We start from the raw sequence: 13,583 nt of genomic DNA on the forward strand, positions 1-13,583 counted from the left end.
AGGGAGGAGGAGCTATGCCAAGAGGAGGAGCAGAACTTCATCCCACTCTGCATTTAGGGCCTGCCTCGGTGACAGTAGGGGAGCTCCCAAGAACTCACAAGTTTGGAAATTAATATTTCTCTTTGCAAGATAAAATACAGATCAGCCCAAAGTACATCAGACCTGAGATCCAATTCCAAACAGAAAGCCAGGCCTGAGAATCCCTGGGTTAAAAAAGTTCGGGTGTTTGAAACTGAATTGCATGCTCGACTAGGGAGCCCTTTCTAAGCTGGTACAACATGCAGAGGCCAACGGAAAAGAATAATAAATCTGGCTATACATTTTGTGTAGTGTGCACACGCGCACAAACACACACACACACGACACAAACACCACAAAGATCAAAAAGGAAAGGGAACACAGAATAAGTCATTTAGAACATATTTGGTAAAGGGCTAAATTCCCTTTTATGGAAACAGCTCTTTAAAAGTGAAAAGAAAAAGACGATTTCCTCAATTGTCTTGGCTCAAAGTGAGCCAAGAATTCAAGCAGACAATCTACCCAAAAGGAATCCATTTCGTCTCTTGGCCACACATCAGTTGTCTGAGAACAGTCGACCTGTGGTGATGCCTCACTCCAACTACCACGCTGATCCACACATCTTGTGTCCAAAGCAGAGCACAAGTGTCCGTGGGAGGCTGCACCACACAGAGCCGAGAGATGCCTGCATCCTCCACTGAGCATTCCACAGGGGAAGGAGTCTGGTAAAAGGAAAAGGACGGAGGTAGTGTTTGTTGAGCACTGTGGTGGGTGTGGACCCACAAGCCTGCAGGAGAACCAGAACTCTCATGGGCTTCCTCAGGGCTGGGGTGGGGCCTCTTAGAGCTCCCAGGGCCTGTGCATGGGCCCCTGTGGCATAGGGACAGGAGGCAGCCCTCCTCTCCTCTTAGCATAACTCCTCCTCCCTGCCAATGTTCACATCTCCAAACACATTCTGTCTAAGGTGGGGTTATCAGGACCACAGGTGCTGGTTGCTCCAGGAACTATTGCCTCATAGAAAGCATTTTACTTTGCTCATGTCTCAGGATAATCAGGATTTTAGGAAAGGACCCAGTTAGGAAGGTCCCAGGAGGTGCAGGCCGGGGAGTGGCTGGGACCGCCATCATCTACACCACGACTGGGCTCCCTGATAATGAGGAGGAGATTTTATAATGTATTTATTCAGAGGTAATTCACACACTGTAGGATTCACCCATTTAAGCATATAAGTCAATGACTTTAGCATATTCACAGAATTTTATATCCAAACCACAATCAATTTTACAATGTTTTTGTTACCCTAAAAAGAAACCTTAAACTTTTTAGCCTTTATATGCCAATTTCTCCATCCCCTTTCAGCCCTAGGGGGCCACTGATGTGCTTTCTCCACAGATGTACCTCTTCTGGGCATTGCACGGAAACGGAATCGCTGTGTGGATGTGTCTGGTTCCTGTCACTTAGCATGTTTCCAAGGTTCTTCCAGGCTGCAGCCTGTATCACTACTTCATTTATTTTTATTACAAATAATAACCTGTTGTATGGATATACCATATTTTATGTATCCACTCATTAATTAATGAGAAGCAGGGTTATTTTGGCTATTGTTTTGGCTTTTGGGCTGTTTTTGATAAAATACTGTTATGATCATTCCTGTTCAGACTTTCATGTGGACCTATGTTTTTCTATCTCTTGGGCATATACCTAAAAGTAGAATTATTGGGTCATATAATAACTGTATGTTTAACTTTTTGAGAAACTGCCAGATGGTTTTCCAAAAGTAATTGCACCATTTTGCATTCCCATCAGCAGTGTATGAGGGTTCTACTTTCTCTATATCCTTGCCAACACTTGTTACCTGTCTTTTTTATTATAGCCATGCTAGTGGGTGTGGAGTGAGACAAGTGGTAAGAATTTGACAAATGTGACACCTGGAACTTTTAATTTTCATAATATCAAAGGGCTCTTATGATAATTTTTTTTTTTTTTTTTGAGACAGAGTTTTGCTCTTGTTGCCCAGGCTGGAGTATAATGGCGTGATCTCAGCTCACTGCAACCTGTGTCTCCAGGTTCAAGCGATTCTTCTGCCTCAGCCTCCTGAGTAGCTGGGATTATAGGCATGTGCCACCATGCCTGGCTAATTTTGTATTTTTAGTAGGGACAGGGTTTCTCCGTTTTTATCAGGCTAGTCTCGAACTCCTGACTTCAGGTTATCCACCCTCCTCGGCCTCCCAAAGTGCTGGGATTACAGGCATGAGCCACCTTGCCCAGCAAGAAAATTTTTTAAAAAGACAAACAATCCAATAGAAAATCTGGGGAAAAGTCATGTACACAAATCACAGGAAAATAAATATAAATGTCTCTGCTACACATGTGAAAATATGGTTAAGCTCTTCAACAATAAAAATTTAACTCAACAAGGAAATGTTACTATTTTCTTACACTGGAAAAAAGTTAAACACAACAACAATGCTGGATTGATATGTGGCCTTCATGCCATGCTGGCAGAGTGGGAATTCAGTAGTCCTTGTTAGTAGCAATTTAGCAATCTGTTAAACATTTAAAAATTACATATTCATCAACACAGTGTTCCACATCTAGGATTTTTATCCCACGGAAATATTTGCCTACGTGCACAAAGTTGGCTGGAAAATTATTCACTGTGACATATTTTCTAAGAGTTAAAAAAAAAAAAAAAGAAAATGAGAGAAACAGCCCAAACACGTATCAATAATAGATTTATTTATTTATTTATTTATTTATTTATTTATTTATTTTCATAGCGATGGAGTCTCACTATGTTGCCCAGGCTGGTCTCAAACACCTGGCCTCGAGCTATCCTCCAGCCTCAGCCTCCCAAAGGGCTGGGATTACAGGTGTGAGCTATCACACCCAGTCCAATAGTAAATTTTAAATACAATGTTTAATATTTGTGATATCAGATTTAAAACATCAATCAAAATATGTACATACACTGAAAGAGATCTGTCATATATAAAATGCTGTAAGTGAGTTGTAAAACACTAAGCAGAGGAGAATTTGCATTTTTTAAGAATGCAAACTGATTTCTTAAGGTCAACGAAAGGAGATCTGGGTATTTCCAACCATTCGCAGCTTTGTGCCTGAGGCATGATGTTATGCAGGAATTTCACTTTCTAAGTGAATTATTCCTGTTCAAAAATAAAGTTATTTTTAAAAAGGTCAAATTCCCATAGTAAAAGTCAAATGCAGAGAAGCCTGAAGATGATGACAAGCAAGCGCCCACCCCGTTCCTTACCTCCCAATTCCACTTCCCGGGTCTCCTAAAGGTTGTGGAGTTCTAAATATAGAAGAGGAGAGGCTAGTTCACACAGTAGTTTATTATTCGTCCCTCTGCCTCTCACTGTTTTGACTAATTGATCAACAGATAGATAAATATTCTACTAGTTGCTTTTATAAGATTGAAAACTATCATCACACTCTCCCAGTTCATCATCTCCCAGGAGTCTGTGGCACTTCTCTCTGTAGGATGAGGATGGCAGCACAGCCCTGCTGTGGCCCTCACCACCCCTATGCCTGTGTGCCACCTTCTGTTGTCAAAATTCTCATCTTTTTTCTCAAGACTGTGCTTTGGCCAACATTTGACCTAAAATATTGAAAACCAAGAAAACAGATGCTTAAACACACAGGCATGGCATGATAAAATATCTATTTTTTTCAGTATGATTCTCAGTATGATGAGAGATGATTGACTGAATCTTGGCCAAGGTGGTAGAGCTGGGTTTAAGGCCATTGGAATATTGCAGTTTGAGCAAAGGTGACTTCAGCTGGGGGATGTGTCACACGTGTCCATGTGAAGAGACCACCAAACAGGCTTTGTGTGAGCAATAAAGCTTTGTAATCACCTGGGTGCAGGAGGGCTAAGTCCGAAAAGAGAGTTGGCAAAGGGTGGTGGGATTATCATTAGTTCTTACAGGTTTGGGATAGGCGGTGGAGTTAGGAGCAATTTTTTGTGGGTAGGGGGTGGATCTTACAAGTGACATTCTCAAGGATGGGGAGAATATTACAAAGTACCTTCTTAAAGATGGGGAGAATATTACAAAGTACCTTCTCAAGGGTGGGAGGGTATATCATGCAAAGTACATTCCCAAGGGCAGGGGAATATCACAAAGTACATTATTGCAAGGGTGGGGAGAGTGTGTTGTCATAAAGTCAATTGATCATTTAGGGTGGGACAGGAACAAATCACAGTGGTGACACGTCATCAGTTAAGGCAGGAATTGGCTATTTTCACTTCTTTTGTGGATCTTCAGTTGCTTCATGCCATCTAGATGTATACGTGCAGGTCAGGGGATATGATGGCTTAGCTTGGGCTCAGAGGCCTGACAGTACTTACAGGCAAAAGGGAAAACGAGCCATGCCTGGAGCTATGGAGCTGACTGAGTTAACACAGCCTGGAGAAGGAAGAGTCAAAGGTGACCCCCAGACAATAAATGGCTTCAGCAGCAGGTAGTGGTGGGATGTGCTAAAACAGGGAGTGGAGGAGAAGCAGATTTGGGTAGGAAATGTGAAGGGTGGAATTTTGGCTAAATGGATTGTCAAGTACCTGCAAGTTGCACCTGTATCAGGTGGTCCATATCCTACCTCTGGTTGCCAGCCAGTCTCCAGCCCACTACCCCAGTTTGCATTCCATTGGCACTTGGAAATACCAGCAATACTCTTATTTGCTCATTGACCTGTTGTTGCCCCCCTCCAACCCCTATTATACAAAGAGTTCCTTTTTTACCTGTAATGCTGAATAATGTTCCATAACTGATTTCATGTAGTCCCTATTCTGAGCATATGTGTTATTTTCGTCATTTGCTATTATTACTAACAGCATAATTCTTGTCCTGTGTATAGCTCCTTGTACATACCCAATGTCTTGCTTGGGAGAAATTCCAGAAAATCAAATAGTCAATAAGCATGCAAATGCAACAAGCTACCCCAGTCCTGTAAAAGAATTGTTCATTTGTGTGTGTGTGTGTGTGTGTGTGTGTGTTTGTAAGAGAGAGAGAGAGAGGAGGAAGATGGAGAGGGAGAGAGTACATGAGCAGTATATGTAGTTCTTTAGATTCCTAAACTGAGGAACCAAAAAAAAAAATCAGTACAAAGAGATAATGATTGACATATACAGTCATGCTTTGCTTAACAACGGGGCTAAATCTGAGAAATGTATCACTAGGTGATTTTGTCGTTGTGTGAACATCATAGAGTGACTTACAGAAACCTAGATGATAGAGCCTACTCCACACCTAGGCTGTATGGTATGGCCTGTTGCTCCTAGGCTGCCAATGTGTACAGCATGTAACTGCTGGATACTGCAGACAATTGTAACATAATGGTAAGTGTTTCTACGTCTAGTCCAAACATTTCTGAACATAGACAAAGTACAATGGAAACATGGCACTATAACTTGGGCCCACCGTTGTACATGTGGGCGGTCACTGGTGGAAGTGTCCCTATGCAGCACAGGACTGTAGCTCATTCCCACAACAAGCCCAGTGGAGAGAGGTGAGAGGGATGCAGAAAAGGAAATGAGGGAAGAGAAAGAAACCAGAAGAAAAGTATAAGCCAAATGGGGAAAACATAGTAACAAAAGGTTGTCTTTGAGGCCAGGCAAGTGGTCAGGTGAAGCCAGCAAGCTGGCCTGGGAGAACAGAGGAGGAAGGAAGGAAGACCTCCTACACCGGAGGTGCCCCCAACCCGCCCACACCCTGGGCCTCTGAGGCTCGGAGTGTTCCTCCTCCCTGGGCTGTGCTCTTCCTCCGCCTTCCTTCTCCTCCCCTGCCCAGGTGGATTTCTTCAATGCACAGTCAATTCCCAATTATGGGCTGGAGTCTCCTGGGAAATCCGTCCTTGTTCCTCAACCCCCTTGGGGGCAGATACGGACTCCACAGGCATCCCCATGATGAAGGTGCTCCCTGTGTGCCCTGCCTCTTCCAGCCCTTCCTGATTGGCATCTGCCAGCTCTTGCTTACCATGAGAGGTGCATGCAAAGATGCCTGCTGTCACTGGGGCTGCCTCCCTGTCACCTGGTGATGATTCTGTCCACTTTGGCTCTGTTTTAAAGCATCTATATAATTTGGGGTGCATTTGGGTTCAGAATTTTTACATCTTCCACATGAATCATTCTTTATGACATTAAATGGTGGCTTTACTTAGTACTTCAAGAAATATTTTCTGAGGCCTACCGTGGGAGCAGCCTGTTCTGAACATAGTGGTCAGTGCCAGGTTCCACCGAGCGTGAAAGGTAGGGGCACCACCTGCTCAGGTCGTTCCTGGGGGTCCACTGACCAGGCAGCCTTCTCACCTGAGTCTTAAGTCCTCTAGGTGAGTAACTGTACACAAAGAGATGTTTTACCTCCTCTTTTCTAACTTTTATGTCAGTTCTTTCATTTTTCGGCCTTAGTCCATTTTCTAAAACGTTCCAGAACAGCATTTTATTTTAGTTCCTGAGACCTATTTTCATCAACTTATTTACATATAATGTTTCATGGTCATTTCATTTTACAGATATCATTTATAAACATATTACTGGACCTTGGTTTCTTAACAAATATGAAATTACCTGTCTTTTAGTAGAGAAATTTAATCTACTCACATTTTTGTGGTCACTAATACTTTCTTTTAATCCATTTACAACTCATTTATTTTCTTTTCTTGTAATCATGATTTCTATCATTTTTTTCCCTTTACTGATGTTTGGAAAATCAATTTTCTTTTCCTCTTCTAGTAAACTGGAAGCTCTCCATTCCAGTTCTTTTGTATAGTTTAACTCTTCTGTATTAAGAAATATTACTCTTAAGGATCTTGAAATGGGGAGATTATCTGGGATTATCTAGATGGGACCAACACAAAAACACAAGTTCTTGTACAGGGAAGAGGGAGGTCACAGGGTTATAGAAAATGGGACACAAGAAAGAGAAGAGAGGGAGGCTGAGATGTGAGGATGCTGCATTGCTGGCTTTGAGGATGGAAGAAGGCAGTCCTGCCTTGGGCCTGGGGCTGGAGAGAGCAGGCTTCTGTTGGAACCAGGAACAGCAGGACTGTTTACAGAATGACAGCCACCATTGTCACCAGCGTTGCCAGCTCACATCAATTTTGACCTAGTAGGCAGGGCTTGGGAGAAGGAACAAAACACATAGTGGGTGGTGGGTGTGGGGGAAGCTTCACAACCGGCATCACAAGTTGAACATAGGGAGCAAATCCCACTGAAACTGGTGCATGTCAGGAGCATGGCGGGCTCATGGTATGAGCGAGGACCTGGCCCCCCTACTTCCCAGGTTGCATACATCAGCGGAGCATCTATTTCTGCGTGTGAACAGTTGTATCTCTCTCACTTTTATACACTCTATGGAAAAGCAGATCAGGACAAGGCCTCCAACTTCTCCCGGGATTGCTGTGGGAGAGCCCCTTCTCTGCAGAACTTCTGGAGCCACCTCAGGCTGGAGGGCCCAGATGACGCTACTGAAATAAGTTATTTAGTGATTGATTGATTGATTTCTCTGTCTGTCTCTAGGCCTCAGTCCCTTCCCTCTGACCTCCCCGAGATTTCTCCAGAAACCACCTAAAGCCCTTCTCCATCTGTAGGATTAGGGGTCTCCTGAGAGGCAGGTCTCCCGAGAGGCTGCCATGTCCACACCTGGAGAACTCGGTCCCATTTGGATTAGTTCCCTTTCAAAGTAAATGAGCCTGGGAAAGGAAACAGTTCCACCACCCCTTCTTTCATAGACCCATCATTTACTGGCCACTTCCCAGATGTTAAGCTGCAGGTGCAGCCCCAGCTGGGGACAGCGCCCAGCGCAGCCAGGCTCACCGTGAGCATGGGCATGGGCCTATGGTCAGCACCCCGGGCTGCAACTCATGTTTGGGAAAGTTGTCTAACCTCTCTGGCACTCAGTTATCTCTATGGAGCAGATAGGATAGTCTGATTCAGTGATTCTCCTTACAGCAGGGCCCTCAAGTCTTGCTTTAGGGATTGCTGAATTAGGAAAGACCCTGTAGAAACTTCTGTCTTGATCACCTCTCCCTTTGTCCAGGGAAGCATGGGGGGACTTTGAGCAATTCTGTAACTGCAGCCTGGCACTGGGTTTTGTCTTATAGTTGAAGTTTGCTGTAACGTTTAGCAATTAAAGCTGGCCCCACCACAGGGTCACGTTCCTCCTTTGCAGCGAGTAGAGTCTCCATGTTCTATGCTTTTCCTACTTGCAAGGTGAGGCTGAGTGAACTTCAGCAGGCACAGGACACACTTCCCATGTGCACCTATTCCTGCAAGGGCCCCAGTGTGAGCCCTGAGGCTCCTGGAGGGAAGGGCAGACAGGGTTCTGGAAGCAGAGCATGCTGGTCGCCCGCACATGTGCACCCACTGGGGTCAGCCTCTTGTGTCAAAGTCCCAGAGGGCTGTCACTGCAGTGTCTCTGGTGGCGAGATCACTGGGACAGGGGATGGGCCCTGGGGAGGAAATGGAAAAGTATCTTCACTCTCCCATAGTTGTCTTCCTCAGCAAGGCCACCAGACTCACACACATCTTCACATCCATGGAAGCCTGGGAGCTGCAGATGCTCCCTGTGTTTAGGCAAAACCTGGGGGCTCCTGAACTTGAGCCCTCCCTATACCCCAATCTGAGAACCGTCTGTTCTTTGGAAAAGAGATTTGCAGTCTCTCTTTGTCCCTGGCCTACTTTGAAGTTGCAACAATCAAACTCTGTGTCAGCTCAGGAACAAAACGGACCTGAGAAGTAACATTTCTCAACTCTGGTGAAAGGAAGTCTGCAGCCAACCTGTGGCGGAGGCAGCAGAGGCAGGGATGGGCACCTTGCTGCTCTTCTATCTGTCCCAGGTCCCTGGCTTGACCCCATCAGTGACTCACAAAAGTGTCCAAATACATCTATGGCCTAGACAGAGAAAGGCCACCGCCCTCCCATTCCAAGGCCACTGAAGCTGCTCTGCCTGTCCACACTGCCCACTCCCGGGAGGCCAGCAGCCCTGTCTGAGGTGGGAGGCAAGCTTTCCTCCCAAGCTGCAGGTGAGCCACTGAGGGCTGAGCTGCATGGCGAAGCCTTAAAGCCAGATCATGGCAGAGCTGAAACTGGAGCTGCCTTCTGAGCTGGCCTGTGGCTGCACCTCTGCCCTTTTCCGGGTCAGTGACCTGGAACTCAGATGCAGGGTCTGGGAGGTTACTGCAGAGCCAGCCTCTGCTCTGACCTTACTTCCTACTGACCAGCCTGGCTCCCGTGGCCCAGCCAAGATGTGGAAACTCGTTTTCCTTGTGCTAAAACATGGCTAAGAAAGAAAGCTATTAGCTAGGATTGACCACAAGGTAGCCAGACACTGCCTGCCTGAAAAGATGGATAGAATACTGAGGGGACAGTGTTTCCCCACACTCCTCAGCCTCTTCGCCTCCCATTACCCGAGACTGGCCTCACAGCTGCGGGCAGTTACTCAGACCACATGGCTCCTTTGATCATGCCCCGTTGCCCCGGTCATTCCCTCCGTCCTCCGTTCCACATGGCTTCCTCAGGCACTGGTCCTTCCACAGCTTGGACTGAACCTGCCAGGATGCAGCCAGGGAGGTGGGAGGCTGCCAGTCACTGGGGAGCAGCCCTGGCTCAGGAGGGACAATGGGGTGGGTGTGGGTGTATGTGTGTGTGTGTGTGTGTGTGTGTGTGAGAGAGAGAGAGAGAGAGAGAGAGAGGAGTTTCTGAAAAGGGAGTACTGACCCCAGGATGGGGATGCTTCCTGTGTGATTGGGGTCGGAGTGTAGGAGCAGAGGAGGGTGGAAGGCCTTGTGTGGAGAGCATCTAACAGCTCTGGGCAGGGTGGGAGCACAAAGGCACTGTCAAGCCATCACCACCAGCAGCAATGCTGCCAGGTCCGCACAGGAGGCTGTCCAGACACTGAAGTCGCCTCTCCCATTTCGGAGGCCCAACACCAGTCCCTCCATGGGAAAGAGCAGAGCAGACGCTTAGGTAGGCCCAGAGAGGGGCTCCCATTCACCCTGTGAGAGGGCAATGGTGCTGAGCTGACCCAGCCCCAGCACATCCAGCCAAAGCTTGTGAAGTCAGCACAAGTTTATTTTTGTTACTTCTCTTTGGTCTATGAAGAGAAAAACAGCTAATTTTGAGAGTGAGAAAAATGCACCAAGTAATGACAAAGATAGTATGAGTTATGCTTTAAATATATTTTATGGCCCTTTGATGATGAGGAAAATAAAGGAATTATCTGGCTGTGGTTTCGTGACAATAATTATACAGTGGGTACTGATTGAGCTAGAGGATGCTGGAGGGGGACGAGGTCGTTTTGACCCTTCGCCCCTTAGTTGCCCATCTCATTCCTGGTCCTGCCAGGAAATTGGAGACAAATTCCATAGGGTATCTGAGGAGAGGTAACAGAGGGATATTTGCCAAGGAAAGCCTACAAGGGAGGGTAAGGGACCCACAGTCAGCGAAAGGGGCACGTGCACCATCCCTAGGCCCCATGGGTGAAGGGTGCAGCGGTGGCCAAGCCCAGTGTGTTAGTTTCCCACAGCTGCTGAACAAATACCACCGTCTTGGCAGCTGACAGCACAAGTTTGTGCTCCCACAGCTCTGAAAATCAGAGTCAGGACGGGCTCACCGGGCTCCGGGCAGTGTGATGGGGGGCTGCATTCCTTCTGGGCGCTCTAGGAAAGAACCCATTTCCTTGCCTTCCCCGGCTCCTAGAGGCTGCCCACAGTTCTTGCCTCACGGCCTTCTTCCATCTTTCAAGCCTGAAGTGAGTTGAGTTCTTCTCATATTGAATCACTTCAACTCTGACTCCCCTACCATTCTACCATTTTTTAAGGAATTTGGGCCCATCTGGATAATCCAGATAATCTTCCTATTTTAAGGTCAACCTATTAGCACCCTTAACTCCCTCTGCAACCTGAACTTCCCCTTGCCAGGTTGCATAACATATCCACAGATTTCAGGGCTCAGGATGTACACATCTCTGGAAGCATTGCTCTGCCTGCCACAAGCACTGGGGGTTGCTGTAGGTGGTGGGGAGGGACTGCCCAGCAGGAGTGCTGGCCCCTGGCGGAAGAATGCAGCTGCTGTTAACTGGGTTCCAGCAGCCAGGAAGAAATACCCCAACACTGGCTCCAGCTGCCCTCATGTTTCCTGCTGCTCCCATTCCCCAAAATTAGCTAAATGCAGCCATCAGTGGAAGGGCTAGGGAGCCTGTTACCGGAGTCCAATAATGGCAGACTCCCAGGACCCAGAGCTGCCTATCAGTGAGAACCATGCAGCCCAACCCCAGAGTGGAAATGAATATCGAGTTATTATGGGTATGTATAAAATATATATACTCTAAATATATATCTACACACACATATACACGTATGCATATATATGATTCTGGAGTTCAGAAGGATGTAGCACAAATATGAAATATCTATTAAAAATGAAATGTTTAATTCACCTAAAGATATCAAAGTAAAAAGACCAATTGGGAGTTTATTACAGGTGCGAGTGAAATGTATTCAAAGGAAAGAATAAGCTCCCTAAACAGGGTAAGTAAAAATACTGGGACATGTGTGAACAAGGCATATACATGCAGTCACACAAGCTCCAAGAACTGCCAATCTAATGTTTATGGTGATCAAGGTTTAGACCGTAGATGAAAGCTCCAAGAGCCAGGGCACCCCAAACCTTAAAACATTGGGGCTGGAGGGAGAACTTCTCATTGCCAATGAGACAGCTCTCCTCAATGAAGCAAGTTCTTCTTGGAGCTGATGTGGCTGAGAACTCTTGGGACCCTGTGTTGATGGCACTAAAAGAGAAAGGAAGGAAAAGCCAGAGGTAAGACTCAGGAGTTATGAAGGGACCATTTCCCTGGCTATATATGATGCGTAGTCAGAAATTTAGCATGAGGGATTTGTAAATTATCTTTTATTTCTAAATTTTTTGCTATGCTATTACGTGTTGTTTTACAGAAAAAAAAAATCTGTGTGATACCATGATGCTCTTTTAGTGCAGAATGTCAGGGATTTCTGAAGAATATAGCAGAGATTAAAAAAAAAAAAAAAGGAGGAGGTGTCTTGAAAATCAGAATATGGGGTATAGAAAGTTCTAAAATCCTAGAACCATGGAATCCTCATAAGCTTCAGGAATGGGGAATGGGGTTCCTTTAAACCATGGTTTTCTGTAAAACTGGTAGGTCCCAGAGGAAAGTGAAGCTGTCCGTCACTCTCCACACACCTATAGGCAATCCCATACCTGAAGGAGGAGTCTGGGAGCCCCGCAGCTCTCAACTTCACCATGTCTGAGTTGGTGTCCTCGCATAGGAGTGCTGTGTGTCCTCGTGTGTCCGTCTTGTTTCCCAGTAATCCCTAAGCCCCTTGACTTACCGTCAAAGGAGTCAATGAGTATTTCACTTAAATTATTCCAGGAAGTAAGAAAAGTGGCAAAATGTTATAATGTAATCAGATTCACAACATTCTCCGGCACAAAGTACCAGCAACTGGGGAAAATTTCTACTTACAGCGACAACTAAAAATCATTTGGAATCTATTTAGGAGCAAAATGGTCTATAGGATCTTTGTAAAAAACAAAAAACAAAAAAAACAAGAAAACTGGGAGATTTAAATAATTTAACGTCTTAAATATTCTTAACATGTCAATTGTCCTACATGTTAATGTGTAGAATTAAGTGGTTTACCATTGATATTCAGCAGAAATTTTTAAGACTCTAGGGCAGTGCTTCTCATGCTTTAATGTGCACACAAACCACCTGGGATCTCATTAAAATGCGCCTGTAGTCCCAGCTACTCCAGAGGCTGAGGCAGGAGAATGGCGTGAACCCGGGAGGCGGAGCTTGCAGCGAGCTGAGATCCGGCCACTGCACTCCAGCCTGGGCAACAGAGCCAGACTCCGTCTCAAAAAAAAAAAAAATGCAGATTTTGAATCAGTGCGTCCAGGATGGGGCACGAGATTCAGCATTGCTAGCAAGCCCCCAGGGCCACCGATGCTGCTGATCCATGGCCCCCATCTGTGCAGCAAGTCTAATGGAGGACATCTCATTTTCCATTGGATCCACCTCAATAAGGGTGTTCCTCAGGGAATGAGCCAGAATCAGCACAAATTAGACCACGTGTGGCCCCACGATCGACCCCAGTCTTTCTTATTCTTCAAAAGTGGGTTGGGTTTTCAAAGTAACATTTACAAGAAAGGGTGAAGAGAGTTCTGTTGGCCTTTATTTTTAAATGTCAGTAAGCACTCTATGCTTCTTTCCCAAACATCCATGCAGGAATATATGTTTAGCACCATTAGGAAAGAAAGAATCTTGCCTAGGCCGGGCGCGGTGGCTCAAGCCTGTAATCCCAGCACTTTGGGAGGCCGAGACGGGCGGATCACGAGGTCAGAAGATCGAGACCATCCTGGCTAACACAGTGAAACCCCGTCTCTACTAAAAAATACAAAAAACTAGCCGGGCGAGGTGGCGGGCGCCTGTAGTCCCAGCTACTCGGGAGGCTGAGGCAGGAGAATGGCGTAAACCGGGGTGGCGGAGCTTGCAGTGAGCTGAGATCCG

Source organism: Trachypithecus francoisi, unplaced genomic scaffold (assembly GCF_009764315.1).
Source record: "Trachypithecus francoisi isolate TF-2019V2 unplaced genomic scaffold, Tfra_2.0 Lachesis_group21, whole genome shotgun sequence".
Classification (NCBI taxonomy): domain Eukaryota; kingdom Metazoa; phylum Chordata; class Mammalia; order Primates; family Cercopithecidae; genus Trachypithecus; species Trachypithecus francoisi.